This window comes from Schistocerca nitens, chromosome 12, assembly GCF_023898315.1.
Source record: "Schistocerca nitens isolate TAMUIC-IGC-003100 chromosome 12, iqSchNite1.1, whole genome shotgun sequence".
Classification (NCBI taxonomy): domain Eukaryota; kingdom Metazoa; phylum Arthropoda; class Insecta; order Orthoptera; family Acrididae; genus Schistocerca; species Schistocerca nitens.
The window spans coordinates 152,659,444-152,678,811 of NC_064625.1; the positions used below are offsets into that span (position 1 = coordinate 152,659,444).

At 42.5% G+C, this 19,368-nt stretch overlaps 1 protein-coding gene across 1 annotated transcript in view; it reads left to right on the forward strand.

The window, feature by feature from the left end:
- The first annotated feature begins 6,675 nt into the window (after positions 1–6,675).
- Positions 6,676–19,368, forward strand: part of LOC126215115 (angiotensin-converting enzyme-like) — a 398,784-nt gene continuing 386,091 nt past the window's right edge. The window contains exon 1 of the mRNA XM_049941769.1: positions 6,676–6,833. The gene's annotated coding sequence lies outside the window, so the exon portion shown is untranslated. The remainder of the gene's footprint in view (positions 6,834–19,368) is intronic.

Sequence of the window (19,368 nt, forward strand, 5' to 3'; positions counted from 1 at the left end):
AAGCATCTGAGATGCAATACACATTCTAGATTGTCAAGACAGTAATTACTATAGCATCTCCTCATGTAAACTTAACTTATATCTCCATCATTGGTTTACTTTTTACAATGCTACATGACATTTTACTGACTCCAAAAGATTTTATTGCCCTTCTACCTGTCTTTGCAGTTTTCAATGGTTTTTGTTATTCATTCACATACAGCCTTCAATACATCCTACCATACTACAAGTCATAAGTCAAGTTACACATTAAACAGCCGAAAGAACTGCTGCTGGCTATTTCTGTAAAGTTACTAAAACCCAGTTACAGTCAGTGTCAATCTCCTTACATTAACGTGAAGAGAATTACTACCAAATTACTTACACTTTGAACAAAACTGCTGTTCTTTCTCTTAGGTTACTCAGCTAATATTTTTATCTAATACTTCATACAAAACATTAATGTAACCTGTATGATTTCAGACAACATTTCAGCTGTCTATACGGTAGCAAAATATTAAAAATCTGCAGGCTATGGTATGGACATTAGTGCTAATTGGAATTTACATCCACAAATCCAGATAAACTGTAGGGGTGGCTAAGAAGGCAAGCTTTTACTTACTTTTTTTTAATTATTGGGGGATATTCTGTTTTCCTAGCTGATGGGTACTGGTAGCCTGTTGAAATCAGTGCTGCAGCTTCTTCCCTCAGTCACAATATTCTTCACTTCTCACATCAAACAAATACAACTATGCCCGCTGGGTAAATTTTGGGGCAGTTTCTGGTCCTCATACACATGATGCACCCTGATATTTGGACAAACAAATTATGGCATGACATGTGTCTGAGACTGGGTATGTGTCATGATTAATTAAAGTCAGTGATGTCATCACAAAGACAGTTTCAGGCAGTTCCACATGCTATGTTTGTTAATGCACATCACCTCTTGCCTCAACCTGAAGAGAATTATGTGAAAGTTTGCTGTGTTTTAGATGTCTAAGAAAATTAATATAATTTCTTCATGTAAGGTTAAATACATATTTGTTCATTTGTGCATCAGTTTATGAAAAATATGCCAAATCCATAAGATTGAAACAGAAATGACCATTTACATTTTAATAGAAAGGCAAGATTTAACTGCATATTGCTTAAAAATGTGAGAACCATACTTAATACAATATCGTGCGAATCTCAACTCACACTTTTTTCATGACATATTGAAAGCCATGGATCAATGCAGTCAGGTAAATGAAGTATTTCACAATTCCGAAAAAGCATTTGACTCAGTACCATATCTATCCTTGTTATCAAAACCATGGTTGTATCAGATCTCAAGAGAAATTTGTGACTGGATTGAAAAGTTTTTGGTACGGAGGATGCAATATGTTATCTTGGATGGAGAGTCATTGTCAGATGTAGAAGTAACTTCAGGTGTGCTCCAGGGAGGTGTGTTGTGACCCTTGCCATTCACATTGTATATTAATGACCTTACAGACAACATTTAAAGTAACCACACACTTTCTGCAGATGATGCAATTATCTGTAACAAAGTACTGTCTGAAAGAAGCTTCATAAATATTCAGTTTGAGATATCAAAGTGATGCAACTTGGTAACTTGTTTTAAATTTTCAGGAAAGTGAAATTGTGCACTTCACAAAACAAGAAAACATAATATCCTGTAACTATAATATCTATGTCACAACTAGAATTGGTTAACTTGTACAAATACCTGGGTGAAACTTTTCAAAATGGAATGAAGACACAGTCTCATTTGTGGGTACAGCAGGTAGCAGACATCTGTTTACTGGTAGAATAATAGTGAAATACAAAGGAGATTGCTTATAAATCACTTGTGTGACCCATCATAGAATACCACTTGAGTGTGTGGGACCCGGGCCAGCTATGGCAGACAGGGGATGTTGAACATATACAGAGAATGGCAGCAGAACTGGTCACAAGCTTATTTGACCTGCTTGACAGTGTCGTAGGGATGCTAAAACACTGAACTGGCAGACTCTTGAAGATGGACATTAACTATCCCGAGAGAGCCTACTTTCAGATCTTCAAGTTTTAAGTAAGGAATCTAGAAATATACCACCACCCTCTATATATTACTTCTGTAGGAGGATATGATTCACGTAATTAATGTGCATACAGAGTCATTTAAGCAATCGCTCTTCCCACATTTCATATGTGAAATGGAAAGAAGGCCTAATAACTGATAAAACATGAAGTACCATCTGGTTCATATATTTTTAGATTTCCAGACACAGTGCCCCATTGCAAGCTGTTAAGGAAGGTACGAGTATATGGAAAAAGTTCACAGATATGTGAGTGGCGCAAAGGCTTCTTAAGTAATGGAACCTAGCATGTTTTCCTTGACAGCAAGTGTTCATCAGAGACAAAGGTATCGTCAGGAGTGCCCCAGGGCAGGGGCATAATTAATTTGGTGAACAGGGTGAGCAGCAATCTACAGTTGTTTACTGATGGTGCTATGGTGTATTGTAAAATGTCAAAGTTGAGTGACTGTAGGAAGATAAAAGACGACAGACAAAATTTCCAGTTGGTGTGATGAATGGCAGCTAGCCCTAAATGTGGAAAAATCTAAGTTACGTGGATGAGTAGGAAGAACAAATCTGTAATTTTAGGAAAGAGTTGTTCACTGTAAGGAGACTGCATATAGGACGCTGGTGCGATCCATTCTTGAGTACTGCCTGAGTGTTTGGGATCCACACCAGATTGGATTGACGGATGATATCGAAGCAATTCAGAGGTGGGCTGCTAGATTTGTTACTGGTGTTCAAACAACATGTAATCATTATGGAGATGCTTTGGGAACACAAATGGGAATCCCTGGAGGGAAGGAGATGTTCTTGTCAAGAAACAGTATTGATAAAATTTAGAGATTCGGCATTTGAAGCTGACTGCTGAAAGATTCTACTGCTGCCAACATACATTGCTCGTGAGGACCATAAAGATAATATACGAGAAGTTATGGCTCATACAGACTACAGAGGCATGTAGACTGTCATTTTTCCTTCGCTCTGTTTGCAAGTGGAACAGGAAAGGAAAATGATTAGCAGTGGTACAGGGCGTCCTCCACGCTGTGAACTGTACAGTGGCTTGTGGAGTATCCACGTAGATGTAGATGGTATGTATTTCACAGTGCTTCCGGACTGTACGTATGAGGATTCACTGAAAAGTACTGCCTTGAAATATTTTATCTGAAAACTCTTAAAGCTTTTTTAATGAAGCAGACTGTTTTAAAATTCTACATCTTTATTGTTCACTTCTACATACTTATTTCTCATCATAGTCAAGTTGGTTACGGACACATTTCTCCCAACAAAAGACTAGCTTGTTGATACTGCTACTGTGGAATGTTTGACTCTATTGACAGAGCCACAGCCTCACCTTGGTTTGTACCATTTCATTACTATCAAAGTGAAGTCCTCAAAGGCGTTCTTTAAGTTTTCAAAACAGATGACAATCAAATCGCACAAAGCTGGAACTGTATGGAGCACGATCAATGACGGGTGAGGCATCAGATTGTTGCAGTATTTGCGTGTGGTCTGGAACTGTCAATCTGAAGGAGAGGGTGCTTCATATGTGGACAAACTCTTCAAATTTGAAACTTGATTACAGGAAGCTGCTCAAGGCCTGACGTAGTTACGTTATGTACTGCCATGTTACAGCACTACAATTTGGAGCCTTCTAGGGGCAGAGGTCTACAAAAATGTAGGCTTGAAAAATAAAGATGTGGAATGTTAATAATATTTATTTTATTTAATAAACTTTAAGGGTTTTCACATAAAAAGTCTGTAGGCATGACTTTTCAGCATAAATTCGTCAATGAAACACGGAATTTGTAGCTCGTAGACAAATCAGTGAGTGGACAATGGGTGTCTGCTGAAATTTTTCCAACGGAGGGCAAAATTCAGCAATCAAGATTAGTGATACCACCTTTTTCTTTCGGTGATCTAAAATTTCATTCACATATCATTATATCCATGGTATCCAACAGTTGTGAAGCAAGGTTAGTATTTTTTTTTTTTTTTTTTTTTTTTTGGCACCATAAGGTGGTATGAAGCGAACATTTAAAATCTGAAACAGAAAAAATTACAACGACTGAGTAAATTCTGTTGCATGCAAACAAAAATGACAAACATTAATACGCCTCAAAATGAGGGAATAGGCTGTAAAAAAAAAAATTAAAAAAAATAATAAAAAAAACCTTATTAGATATGATGTCATCCACTATACTTTCTTTGCCTAAAAAACACATCTGATCACGCTAATGGATTTATGGATCTATTTCATCACTTTAAGGCTTTCTATCTTTAAATGATGATCAACAAATCTAAAATTGAAAAAAGTGTGTTTTGAAAACTAGATTTTTGGCAAAGTGTACTGTAGGGCCTGTAACTGACTAAATGAACGTGAAAAATCGCGTTAACCCACTCTCAAATTGGCCAGTAGAATTTACTTTTAACAGCCTGGGACTTGTAAAGATTCCAATTCCGTAAGAGCACATTTTTTCGACCTCGATATTTAACAGTTATTATGTAATGCCTCCAGATGGGATTTATGCTTCGACTGATGCCCATGAACTCATAGATAAGTGCATACGGCTGCGTTCTTCGGATCTATTGCAAAATGCTCGGCCGAGCAAATCTGAATGTAGAATTTGCAACCTTCACGGGCCTTCTTTGTCCACAGACAAACAGTAAACTAGTACTGAGATTCCGTTGTGCAGCAAAGCGCTCCTGAGGAGGTTGGTGAGAGATGATAGGTACGTATACCGCCGCGATCGAGGTAGCGGTTATCGCTGAACAACCGGTTTTCGGTTAAATCATTTTTTTCCACTCCAGTTTATCTTGAGTACTAACACCGTTCAAAATAACCGATTTCTGAAATAACCGATTTTCGGTTTTTTATTCTTGCCATTTCCTGTACTAAACGTAGAAATCGAACAAAGATTGAAAAATTTTGACTCCCTCGGTTTCAATATACATAGATTCAAAATATTAAATTAAATAAATAAGTAAAAGAAAACTTAGTCCGGCCACTTTTCGCTTCTTTTCACGAAAAGTGGCATGTGGCTGAATATTACAAAAAATTTCCAGTATTCTCTACTGACTAATTTGTTGAAACTGTTCAAAAATCACATAGTGAACGGGGATCATAACATCCACACCGGTATTTGAGCATTATGAGTAGTCAGTGGGAACAGGTGAAAACTGAGGTTGAATAGCTCTATTTCCCTTGTCCGTTTTCAATGGCTGCCACCACATAAACGGACGTTATGTAGTTACAGGCAGCAGAACAGGTGAAAACTGAGGTTGAATAGCTCTATTTCCCTTGTCCGTTTTCAATGGCTACCACCACATAAACGGACGTTATGTAGTTACAGGCAGCAGATCAGCAACTTTCTATTTTTATTGTAAATAATGAACAATTGTTACGTTTTTATTATATTACTGCTGCCATAATTTCCTCCCTCTTTTATTGGTTCTTAGAAATGGCAGACAAATCTTTAATCTTTTAAAGTAAATGAAGAATTGTTCTTCATTGCTGCGTCACTTCGTAAATATTTCGAGACTATAGATTGTTCCATTCTGATATACAGCGTACGTTCGACGACGATTGTGAGATACTAACACACGCACCACAAGGGGCAAGTGTTGCACACTGCGTTTAGACCATCAAACAGGCCACACCACATTATTGTTTCAGCAGTGCTGTTCCTTTTCTTACGCCATGTGTTTGTTGCTCCTTTCTGTCGGCATTGGTATTAAAACAGCACTGATCGCGTTTCCCATTTTCTATAAAAACGCAATATTTCAAAGCAAGGTAAATTTTACGAATAAAAATTACTCGTTTTTTTAAAAAAAGATTTCGCGGGGTAAAAAAATTAGCACTGCAGAAATGGCTAATTGATATTTCGGTTTTTTATCTAGTTATTGGCAAAAAATAAAAAGCACTTTTTGTAACTGAGACCAAATAACGAAAAAGTCGGTTATTCAGAACTAAAATACCGGTATCGGTTTTAACCGGTCGGTTTTCTCCATCCCTATACTCCCATGCGTCTTTTTTTCCCCTACAACCCACGCATCAAGATATTAGAACGTTCGCTTTCTACAGCTCGAAAAGGGCTGTCTGAGGAAAAGACAGAGAAAGGGTCGGCGACACTATTTCAGCGTTGTTTTGTAAAGGTTCGCATCCAACTAGACCGTAGAATAGCGCCGAAACTGCAGCCACACTGAGAAATCGGTATAATATGTCGTGGATGGGATGAAAACCAAGAACATCCCAAGACAGGCATCATTGCTAAAATCATAGTCTTTCCTGTCGCTCTGGGCAGTGTGAAATACATAGTTTAGTGGAGTCGTAGAAAGTCATTGCCGGAAATTCGTGAGAATTCTGTAATGATCGAAAAGCGTGTACTCCGGATTCAGTACTGGGCAAGTACCCGCTCTTGCGGACTTCTATTCAGTGGACGGAACTTAAATGATGTCATGAACATCTGTCCATAAGCATGCACAGCCAGTCTCTGGCGAGACGCATGCGCGGTCCATGAGTAATCACGAACTTGTCTCTATCGATCTTTTGTCGCGTAGCGTTGGCTACTCTGGTCTCCAGTAGTACGCATGTCAGCCGCAAGAGGTCAGTGTCTCCCCTCGCGTCACGAGTTGGACTTCAGTAGGCGATCAAACATCGCGCTGTGGACACGATTGAGAGGTTGGTGAAAGCGTCGTGCGCGGTCTATGCCGCAAAGCTTCAAGTGCTCGCCTGCTGCGGGGGAACTCTTACATAGTTCGCAAGCGGCGGCCAGCGTTGGCGACGAACGGAAGGTATGTCCAGCGAGCGTCCTTTATTTCGCCACCTGTTTCCAGCAATTTGTGTTTCGAAAGCACTCAAGTCCTTGTGTTGAACACAACAGGGTTCTGCAAAACAAACCCTCCCTTGTCTGGGAATGCGTAAAATGAGGTTTGACCGCTGCGAATGCTCGTGGTAATCTGCGTAGAAAGAATTTACAACTTTATATTATTAAGTGATTTACTGTACGGGATGTTAAGACATAGCTATCGCAGAGAGATTAACAATGATGCACAGTCGTCCCCATGAGGGATATGACACGGCCGGCTATCGCGAAAAATGCTTAGCGTGAAATCCGCGATACCGGTGGGAAAGCGCGTTAGCTTTCGGCTACAGGTGGAGTCGTGTCGCAAGCCTATACTGAGAAGTTGTGCTACGAATTTGTCCGTTCCTACAAGTGTCTACAGAATCACCTGCAGTCACGAAACAGCTCTACAAGCGAGCTAAGCGCGTGACACGCCATTAACACTGCAACCGGTTACCCCTTATGTAGCATAGATATTTCTTAACGCACTTCATATAGCAAATCTCCCGTAGTTGCGGAAACATTCTGGTATTTTCAGTTTCCATAGGACGGTGTAAGCCAGAGGTGCTGCCATGAAGCTATACACTAGGTCGCAATTCACTGAAAGGTCGTTTAAAAAGGAAAGACTAAAGCAAGATATCTCATGGATAAGCAATATGGGATTAACCCAAAGTTTATTCCCTCAGTTTCATTTTTTAATTCTAAAACACATGAAATGTAGAATGTTACATAATGGCAGATACTAATTTTTAGATGTTTTGACCAGTTTCATGTTTCTGTACAAAAGTACCATCAATTTTTACTGGTTTTTCCATCTTAAGCTTACAGCAGTTAGAATATTTTTCAATATATGCGTTTCGGCTTTGCCCACAAAGTATCTTCCGTCGTCATTCTGGAAATACCGCACCGCATGCATGTATTTTCATTTTAGTATTTACAGATTAAAACAATATCTTTATACAATTGGAGCACAATTTACTTAAATGTTCTGATCCTGTTTTTCTTCCTTCGTTGTTTGGGAAGGCTGAACCGAAGAAACGTGGATATACATTCACTTTTTCGCAAATTGTTGCTCTTTTCTTACTCTTCATATTTTTCCCGCTTCCCTTCACTTTCGTGAACATCAGAGAACCTGCTCTAGTTTCACATGTTCCGCACTCATCGCAGTGTTTGTTTAGTCATTTGTTTTCTATGTAGGTTGCGGGTATTGCCAACATTGCGAAAGCAATTGTTTTTCAGGCGAATGCGTGTATGTTTTCAGCTGAGACGTGAATGGAGTTGGGGGAGGGAACGGGTTTACCTTTCGTATTCGTTAATAATGTCACGTAGTCTAATAGACTTTCCTCACACAGCAAGTCATCTGAACCAATAGTGTCTGTTCTTAATTTGTGACCTTGAATAATGTCTGTATTCTCTATTGGAAATTAATGCTGTATTTTGACGATTTCGCCGGTAATGAGTCATGTGACGTACGTTGGCCCCGATTTACCGGGTGACTGCATTCAATGAATCCTTGTGTGCGTTAAATGTGAACGTCGATGAATATGATCTGACGCGGAAAAAATTTGAAAATGCGCCCTATGCGAAAGACTTCACAATACTCCCGAGGAACTCATGCACGAAATAAACGGTGTGAATATGTGACACAAGGAAGCGTTTAGACTTTTTAGAGTATTTTTTCCACTTCTGCTATATACGTATTGGGAAGAGGAATCTCCGAGATAGCGCGCTTGCAATTCTAAACAGGTATTGCTAATAAAAACCGTTTCTGCCTAGTGTTCAATAAGCGACTGCGGTAGCTCTTTGAGTTAAAAAAATGACGGTGTGTACAGGAATCGTTCGGTTCAGAACATTGGCACGTCATTAACGACATACGCAAAGTTCGTGAACCGACACCGCAGAGTGGCCTAGCGGTTCTAGGCGCTTCAGTCCGAAACCGCGCTGCTGCTACGGCCGCAGGTTCGAATCCTGCCTCGCCCATGGATGTATGTGATGTCCTTACGTTAGTTAGGTTTAAGTAGTTCTAAGTTCTAGGGGACTGATGACCACAGCAGTTGAGTCCCATAGTGCTCAGAGCCATTTGAACCGACACCGCAGATATTTTCCACCGATCTTGTCGCTGTGGATATTGTGTGAAACTTCACTATCAGCCGTAAATTATACTACAGATTGTAATACAGTGAAAAAAACAATTTTCTCAGTTCTCGGTTGTTGGAGTGGAAAAAAATCTTGTATTGAAGACGGAAGTAATCGTCTCTTGTGCGCAGTCGTGAGGTACAGTACTTCGGGGTAAACTGTTCATCTGCCTATACTATGCAAACGACTGAGATGTGTGGGGCAGAGGGTACGTCCTAATGTACCAGTTATCAGGGTTTTTCCAGTTCCATTTACAAATGCAACGCGGGAGAAATTACTGTTAAAAACCATCTGTACTTGCTGTAATAAACTATTCTTGTCCCACGATCCCCACGGGAGCGATACGTAGGCGGTTGTAGTATATTCGTAGTCACAATTTAAAGCCGGTTTGTTGAAACTTTCAAGTAGGCTTCCTCGGGAAAGTTTACATATGTCTAAAAGTATCAGCCAGTACAGTTTCTTCAGCATCTGACTCTCCCACGGATCGAACAAACCTGTGACAATTCACGCTGCCCTTTCATGTATACGTTTTACATACCCATTTAGTCCTATTTGGTACAGATCCACAAATTTGAGAAATATTCTATGGTGGGTCGCACGAGTGATTCGTAAAGTCTCCTTTGTAGATTGACTGCATTTCTCCAGTATTTTACCACTAAACCGAAGTTTACCACTGCCTTACGACTGAGCCTGTGTGATCATTCCATTTCGTGTATTTTTCACCGATTCCAGGTGTGACTCACTGACAGCATACTCATAGGATACTATGATTTTTCGTTTTGTAAAGTGCATAATTTTACATTTCTGAACATTTAAAACAAGTCACAAGTATTTCCACCACTTTGAAATCTTATCAATAGCTGACTAATTGTGCAGCTTCTTTCAGACAGAGCTTCGTCGTAAGAGAGCGAGATGAAAAGTAATCTCCCGAATTTAAGTGAAAAGTCAAAGCTTTTTAAAGAAAACACGCTTGCCATTTTGCATCTTTATTCTTCGTGTCTACATATTTATTTCTCAACACGTTCGCCATGACTGCGAAGACATATCTTCCAACGAGAGATAAGTTTGTCGATACTGTCACTGTATATGGAATGAAACTTCCTGGCAGATTAAAACTGTGTGCCGGACCGAGACTCGAATTCGGGACCTCTGCCTTTCGCGGGCAAGTGCTCTACCAGCTGAGCTACCCAAGCACGATTCGCACCCCGTCCTCACAGCTTCACTTCTGCCAGTACTTCATCTCCTATCTTCCAAACTTTACTGAAGCTCTCCTGCGAACCTTGTAGTACTAGCGCTCCTGGAAGAAAGGATATTGCGGAGATATGGCTTAGCCAGAGCCTGGGGGATGTTTCCAGAATGAGATTTTCACTGTGCTGTTATGAAACTTACTGGCAGATTAAAACTGTGTGCCGGACCGAGACTCGAACTCGGGATCTTTGCCTTTCGCGGGCTGTGGCTAAGCCATGTCTCCGCAATATCCTTTCTTTCAGGATTGCTAGTTCTGCAAGGTTCGCAGGAGAGCTTCTGTAAAGTTTGGAAGGTAGGAGACGAGGTACTGGCAGAAGTAAAGCTGTGAGTACCGGGCGTGAGTCGTGCTTCGGTAGCTCAGTTGGTAGAGCACTTGCCCGCGAAAGGCAAAGGTCCCGAGTTCGAGTCTCGGTCGGGCACACAGTTTTAATCTGCCAGGAAGTTTCATATCAGCGCACACTCCGCTGCAGAGTGAAAACCTCATTCTGTATATGGAATGCTTGACCATGTTGACGGAGTCACAACTTGACCTGTGCTTGCCGCGCTTCATCACTATCAAAGTCCTTGAAGGTATTCTTTGTTTTAGAAGCAGATTAAAACGTGAAAATATGGCTGGACCATGTCTGGACAGTATGGATGATGATCGTTGGAAGTCAACCGAAGGTTCTGGATTGTTGTAGACGTCGCAACGCTCATGTGAGGTCTGGCATTGTCGTGCTGCAGGAGAGAGTGCTCCACGTGGAGAAAGTTTTCTGCTGTTACAAACTCTATTACAAATGGTTCAAATGGCTCTGAGCAGTATGGGACTTAACTTCTGAGGTCATCAGTCTCCTAGAACTTGGAACTACTTAAACCTAACTAACCTAAGGACATCACACACATCCATGCCCGAGGCAGGATTCGAACCTGCGACCGTCGCAGCAGTGCGGTTCCAGACTGAAGCGCCTAGAACCGCTCGGCTACTCCGGCCGGCCCAAACTCTATTACAGGACCGTTGCTAGGTGTTTTGACGCCCCAGACAAGAAGTGAAAAATGACGCCCCCTCCTTTTTTAACTACTATCGATCTCCCCAATACTCCCACCCTCCCCCACCGCCAACATCCAATGGCACAACAATGCAAATCCCCTGTTATACTTCATTATACCAAGATGACCAGACATCATTTTCTGAGACAGTCCTCAATTTTCATGTCTTGTCCTCAATTCCTTTAAAGCTGGTTGAGGGCAACAAATGTCCTCAGTTCCTTATTTTTTGTCTTCAGGTTTTGAAATTTCTCAAAATAATTAAAATTGGAAGAATCTGCTGAACATTTTAAACTAGTACTCATCTGAATATACCAATCCAAAAAAAATTGAAGTCCGTTACTTTTTTGTTTAATTGCAAGAAAAAGGAGTGGAACTGTTTTCTGCTGCGAATGAATTTTCCCTTGAATTTAGAAATTATGCGATATTCATGGGAGACCTCCCGCCATTTCATTTGTTTTAATTGAAACGTTTTTAGAATGAGGAATAAATCTCGTGTTTTTAAGTATGGACTTCCTTGCGAGTAAATAAACAAATTACGGCTTGTTTGAATTTTCTATTGACAGTTCTACCACTATTGTTCGTCGCCCCGGTGACGCAGTGGTCCAAGCGATGGGCTTATGATCTTTCATCCGAGATGTGTTCGGGTTCAAATCCCGGTGGCGCATGAATGTTGTTTGTCTAAAGGCAGTGGCTCGTTCCCTTCCCTGGAGTCATTGGCCGTAAATTAGGGACTGTCGACCGCTAATGTCCCGTTGAGATGCTCACAGTGGTCTTTAAACCCTAAGCAAGTAAGAAAAAGCTTTTGGTAAGTCCTTTTTTTTTCATTAGACCTAAATTGCTCCTTCAAGCAGAGTTGCTCGACGTGGAATGTTTCTTCTTCTATGCAATACATTTTTGGCTTCAGATTTCTTGTACAGGATCGCAGTGAAACTTCAGTACGAAATCAAAATGTAGCTTTATTTTTATGTGAAGTAATCTTTATGCGTAAGATTTAAAATTTATCGTCAGTAGTAACCTGAATGATAGTATCTTGTTCTTATTTTATACTTCTTTCTCATGAAAAATGTCAGTCAGATTCATAGTGCGTTTAGTGGAGTCATGATACAGTTCATAAATTCTTGGCTTATCACCAAGCCAGGGCATGTGTCCCGCCCCAGCGGTGAATGGAGGGCACGTTTGTTTCTGTTTTGTACTCAGTAGTAGCTGCTTTAGTTTTGAGACAGGTAGGGGCAAAGTGTTTACTATCGTCAAATTAAGTAAAGACTCAAGTAACTGTTCCGCATGCTGTTGAAAACAAATAGGTGTTTTAATTTTTCCTCTTTTTCATTTTCTCTCCTCATTTTCACATTTTTTGCGCTTTTTAGTCCGAAATTAATGCCGCCTTTTTGCCGCTCCTAAAACTTTTGCCGCCCTAGGCGGCCGCCTAGTCTTGCCTAACGTAGAAAAGGGCCTGTTCTATTAAAGCAAGTTCTTTGTCACGCACCGACATAGTTGAGTTACACACCGCCATGTTACACGCTACAATAAGGAGCACTCCAGCGGTAGAGGGCTGCAACTTGCGTCAGCAAAGCGGAAAAGTCGACTTAGTAATAAGCATGACATTAATACCTCAACCGGTGTTGAAAATAGAATTAAATTCAGATGCTTTACTTTTCAGCATGACTTCGTAGATAACTCTCCATCTGCAAGAAGTCGGATAGTATTAATATCATCACGCTATAGTCTGTTCTGTATCCATTGAACCTGCTTAATGTAGTCAGTCTTTTGTCTTCCTTCCTGCAATTACCAAACTGACGATTCTTCGATGTCTCAGGATGTTTTGTCAGCCGATCCCTCCTTTTAGTCAAGCTGGGCCATAACTACTACTCCCCAGTTGGATTCAAAGCCTCACTATGCAGTCAACCCACCTAATGTCCAGCATTCTTGTGTAGCACTACGTTTCAAAAGTTCACGTCCTTCAGTCAGAACTGCTTATTGTGCACGTTCCACTTCTGTACAGTGCTCCATATACAGTCAGAAGAGAGCTATCATTTAAATTTATATTCGATTTTAATAATTTCTCGTTTTTAGAATTAGTTTTCTTGATATTGCGAGTCTGTATTTTATCTGCTCTGTACTTCGTCCAACGCCAGCTAGGTTTCTGCCCAAGTAGCCAAACTCGTTGACTATCTACAGAAGGGTCCAGAAAAATGTACTCTCTCTTTGATAGCCACTAAAAATGGAACAAAATGACATACCGATACAATTCCCACATGAGGGGACAGTTATTGTGTGTATTCAAAGTGACCTCCATTAGCAGCCGAACAACGTCGATGCCACTGAACTGTTGACCGAACTACGGCTGTCAGTGTTTCTGGTGTCACGGCCGCACAGGACGCCTCGATGGTTTCTCGCAGTGGGTTCTGTGTAGTTGGCTTCTCTAGATAACCTTCATTTCTCAAGGTCCCCCGTACGTGGAAGTCAGGAGGTGTAAGCTCTGGAGACCGTGGTGGATACTCAGCGCTGCTGGTTTCTCTTCGACCTATCCATCATCCAAAGTGGCTCTGACATCTTTGTGGTAATGAGACGGTGCGCCATCTTATTGCAGGTAAAATCTTTCATTTCCAAACATCTCTCAGATGGCAGGTAAGATCGAAGTTTGCAGCATACGATGATAAGCCTCACCACTTACGGTACTTTCAAAGAAGAATGGGCCAATCAAACCGCGCGATGACAGACCACACCACACATTAACAACCGGTAGATTCCGGCGCGACGTACTGCTGTGTCGGTATGCCTGCCGGCTGTTGTCTATGCCCGACCACCCCTCTTACCAGTCCTTCTTCGCCGATTCTCTCGATCGTCAGTACGGGTTGTATGTGTCTGCCCTGCTGCCCCCCGGAGTCCGCTTCCGTCGCTTGCTTCGACAATTGGATTTTGCCCTCCCTACCACCTTTAGAGAGGGTGAGAGCCCGACACCACCTTGGCTCCAGGCTCCGGTTCATCTTTATCTCGACCTCAGCTCACTCCCGAAGGAGGGTACTCCGGCTGTAGTGTATTGCTCACGGTTTGTCGAACTTCGTGCTCGACTTGCCGGACACACCTTTATTTACACCGATGGCTCCAAAACTGACGATGGTGTCGGCTGTGCCTTTGTCGTCGGGGCCGCCACCTTCAAATACCGGCTCCTCGACCAATGTTCCAGCTTTACGGCCGAGCTTTTTGCTCTCCATCAGGCCGTTCAGTATGCCCGCCGCCACCGCCATTCATCGTATGTACTCTGCTCTGACTCACTCAGTGCTCTTCAGAGCCTTGGAGCTCCCTATCCGGTCCATCCCTTGATTCAACGGATACAGCAGTCCCTCCATTCTTTCGCTGATAATGGTGGTTCTGTCAGCTTTCTGTGGGTTCCCGGACATGTAGGAGTGCCTGGGAATGAGGCTGCGGATGCTGCAGCCAAGGCTACAGTCCTCCTGCCACGGCCAGCCTCCCATTGTGTCCCGTCATCGGACGTTCGGGGGGATGTATGTAAGAGGCTTGTGTCGTTGTGGTGGGATGCTTGGTCATCCCTCCAAGGAAACAAGCTCCGGGCAGTAAAACCGCTCCCAACTCCTTGGACAACATCCTCCCGACCATCTCGGCGCGAGGAGGTCCTTCTGACCAGGTTGAGAATTGGGCATTGCCGGTTTAGCCACCGCTACCTGCTCTCCGGTGACCCAGCCCCGCAGTGCCCTTGTGGACAGGCCTTAACAGTGCGCCATGTTTTATTGTCGTGTCCCCGTTTTAGTCAATTTCGTGTTGTCCTGTCCCTGCCGTCTACCTTACCGGATATTTTAGCTGATGACGCTCGAGCAGCTGCTCGTGTTCTGCGTTTTATAACTTTGACTGGCTTGTCCAAAGACATCTAACCTTTTTACTTATTTTATCTGCATCTTTGTCAGGTCTTTCTGGTGTCCCCCTTGAGTTTTACTAGATCCCTTGTGCTCTAACAACTGTGACTGGGCGCTAATGACCTCAGTAGTTGAGCGCCCTTAAACCCAATCAAAAAAAAAAACCGGTAGATTGACATGTGTGTCCACGTGAACGTGAGGATTTTCAGGAGCCCAGTACACGCAGCTGTGGCGGTTTACAGTACCGTTCAGTTTGAACTGCGTCTCATCGTACCAGATAACCATGATTGCAAAACGTTCATCCTCGTGATGCATACCTTCGAACCATGGCGGCACACGATCTTTCGATCCGGGTAGTCCTCATTCATAGCGTGCAGCTATTTGGAATGTGCCGTTTCCACTTTGCAGCCTTCAGAATTCGTCGCTTGATCGACTTACCCCGCTATCACGTGTATCCTGCTTCACAGACTTCATAAAATGTTGAAACACATCAGCGCTGGAAGCTGAACGTGTTGATGTTTTTGGTCGGTCAGACCTTTCCTGAACAGTACCGTAGGCTTCAGATTTGTTCCGAATACGATAAGTTCCTGTGCATGTTGGTGTCTGATTCCGTACTCATTACGCCATTGCCGTTGTAGCTCCCTCGTGTTTTCGTACATCCAGTACCAATTCGATACGGTCTAGCGTTGGTCAAACGACGGTCTTACTTCAGTCATTGCTGGAAAACTCGAGCTATGTTGACAAAACAATGGACTACGCAACGATATGTTACTCTGTTCCACAAATATTAACTGTCAAAGAGTGTCAAGTTTAGACTAGACTCCTCCGTATACTCCGCAAAGCCACTGTACGGTGTGTGGCGCACGGTACTTTGCTTACCATTGTCACCGTTTCCTGCTGGAGTCGCGTACAGTTCTCGGGAAGAACGATGGCTGGAAAGCCTCCATGTTGCCTCGAATATCTCTAATTTTATCTTCGTGGTCTTTTTGCGAGATGTACATAAGAGGAAGCAATATATTGGTTGGCTCTTCTAGGAACGTACGCTGTCGGAACATTAACAGCAGACCACAATGTGATGCAGAACGCCTCTCCTGCAGCGTATGCCATTGGAGCTGGCTGAACACCTCCGTGACGCTTCCGCGCCAGCTAAATAAACCTGTAACGAAGCGCGCTGCTCTTCTTTGGATCATCCGTATTTCCTCTACCAGTCCTATCTGGTACGGATCGCCGGCCGTCATGGCCGTGCGGTTCTAGGCGCTTCAGTCCGGAACCGCGAGACTGCTACGGTTGCAGGTTCGAATCCTGCCTCGGGCATGGATGTGTGTGATGTCCTTAGGTTAGTTAGGTTTAAGTAGTTCTAAGTTCTAGGGGACTGATGACCTCAGAAGTTAAGTCCCATAGTGCTCAGAGCCATTTGCACCATTTTTGGTACGGATCCCGTGCCGACGAGCAGTGTTAAAGTATTGATCGAACGAGTGCTTTGTAAAATACTTCCTTTCTTGATGAACTGCATTTCTTGAGAATTGGTCCAATGAAATTATCTGGCATTTGCCTTACACGCAATTAATTTTATGTGGTCGTTTCACTTGAAACCATTCCGTACGGATATTCATAGATATTTTATGGAAATAACTCTTTCAGATAGTTCTGCAGTTTTGTGATCATATAATAGTGTCATATCCTAATGCAATACCTCCGTTGTCGCCTTATTCAATACCATTATATTCAGTTTTTATTCTTTTGCCTATCCATTAACGCCAGTCGGTGACCAAACCGTGCATCTCTATTCTTTAAAATGGCTCTAAGCACTATGGGACATAACATCTGAGGTTATCAGTCCCCTAGAACTACTTAAACCTAACTAATCTAAGGACATCACACACATCCATGCCCGAGGCAGGATTCGAACCTGCGGCCGCAGCAGCAGCAGCGCGGTTCTGGACTGAAGCGCCTAGAACCTCTCGGCCACAGCGGCCGGCCTTTATTCTTTGATCCGTAGCATGTTGTCGCTGATCAGCGTCTTAGTGTGCACCACTTTGTTACGTAACCAAGATGTTCTTCTGCGACCTTATTCTTCTTTTACCCTCGATCTCCCCTTCTGTTAGCTGTAGAAGTACGTAAGTTCCTGACAGATTAAAACTGTGTGCCGGACCGAGACTCGAACTCGGGACCTTTGCCTTTCGCAGGCAATTGTTCTACCATTTGAGCTTCCCAAACACGACTCGCGATCCGTCCTCGCAGCTTTACTTCCGCCAATACCTCGTCTCCTACCTTCCTGGTCCCGAGTTCGAGTCTCGGTCGGGCACACAGTTTTAATCTGCCAGGAAGTTTCATATCAGCGCACACTCCGCTGCAGAGTGAAAATTTCGTTCTGGTAGAAGTACGTGTCCGTAAGATATGTCCTAGGTATGTAGTTTTTCTTCTATTGTGTATTCGTCGCAGTACTTCGGTGTTGGCTATTCTTGATGTGCATGGTATTTTAAGCATTCTGCAGTAAATCTGCATTTCAACGGCCTCGATCTTCTTTGCTGTTGGCTATATTTAGTGTCCTTACAACCGCATAGGAGAACTTACTACTACCGTTTCTTTAATTTTGTGATGTTCAGTTTATAAACTCATTTCATGACGCTACCCATTTCATTGAACTGATATTCCAACTTCTTTCACTTTTTCTTTGCTTTTAATTTCAATGCCCTCTCCAAATTTCTCCCGGGTTTCCTTTACTGCTTGCTCAATGTACAGATTGAATAACGTCCGTTATGGGCTACAGCACCACTCATTTACGTCTGAAGTGCTCTTTCGTCTCTTGTACGGGTTACACGTAACATATCGCTGTTACCATTGAGAAGAGTAAGACGAAAAAATACTTGTTTTGGAATCTGGTTTCAGTGGACGCTGACCCTCGTTAGGAACATATTACGTTCGTTCCGCGTTCATAGCGAGTCGGGAAAACTTGCAACTCATCTCGGAAGCGACGCAAGGTCATTACTTCCGCGAGATCGGTCGACGGACGTGCAACTGGTGTGTTGTTTCGAAATGGCCGTGTGGGGTGATGCAGGACAGAGAAAAGGAAAAGCGTACTTCACGAGGTCCTCTTGCGACGCTGCGGCTGTAGGACGTTCCGCACTGCGTTTCAAATACCTCAGCGTTTGGCGAAAGGTGCCTCTCGCTGTCTGAAGACGAGCTTGTAATCGGCGTATGTCAGCGTGCCATTTATTTCCTACCTATTGTTAGTGCGTATAGACCAAGTGATTCTTATATTTTTTTAGAGTTTCGAAACGCAAATTGTATACTTGACTTTCAAAAATGAGATTTTAATTTCATTGACCTATATATTATATATTTCGTATGCGTACTACAAACAATTTACAATAAATTCACACATTATAGAATAATTTGTCCTCTATAAAATTTGCAATATTACAATAAAATACATGGAACATTATATACAGTATAATATGAAGATGAAATGGGAGATACGATACTGCGTGAAGAGTTTGACAGAGACCTGAGTCGAAACAAGGCCCCGGGAGTAGACAACATTCCATTAGAACTACTGACGTCCTTGGGAGAGCCAGCCCTGTCAAAACTCTACCGTCTGGTGAGCAAGATGTATGAGACAGGCGAAATACCCTCACACTTCAAGAAGAATATAATAATTCCAATCCCAAAGAAAGCAGGTGTTGACATGCGTGACTATTACCGAACTAACAGTTTAATAAGCCACAGCTGCGAAATACCAACACGAATTCTTTACATGCGAATGGAAAAACTGGTAGAAGCCGACCTCGGGGAAGATCAGTTAGGATTTCGTAGAAATGTTGGAACACGTGAGGCAATACTGACCCTACGACTTACCTTAGAAAATAGGTTAAGGAAGGCAAACCTACGTTTCTAGCATTTGTGGACTTAGAGAAAGCTTTTGACAATGTTGACTGGAATACATTCTTTCAAATTCTGAAGGTGGCAGGGGTAAAATACAGGGAGCGAAAGGCTATTTACAATTTGTACAGAAACCAGATGGCAGTTATAAGAGTCGAGGGGCATGAAAGGGGAGCAGTGGTTGGGAAAGGAGTGAGACAGGGTTGTAGCCTCTCACCGATGCTATTCAATCTGTATATTGAGCAAGCAGTAAAGGAAACAAAAGAAAAATTCGGAGTAGGTATTAAAATCCATGGAGAAGAAACAAAAACTTTGAGGTTCGCC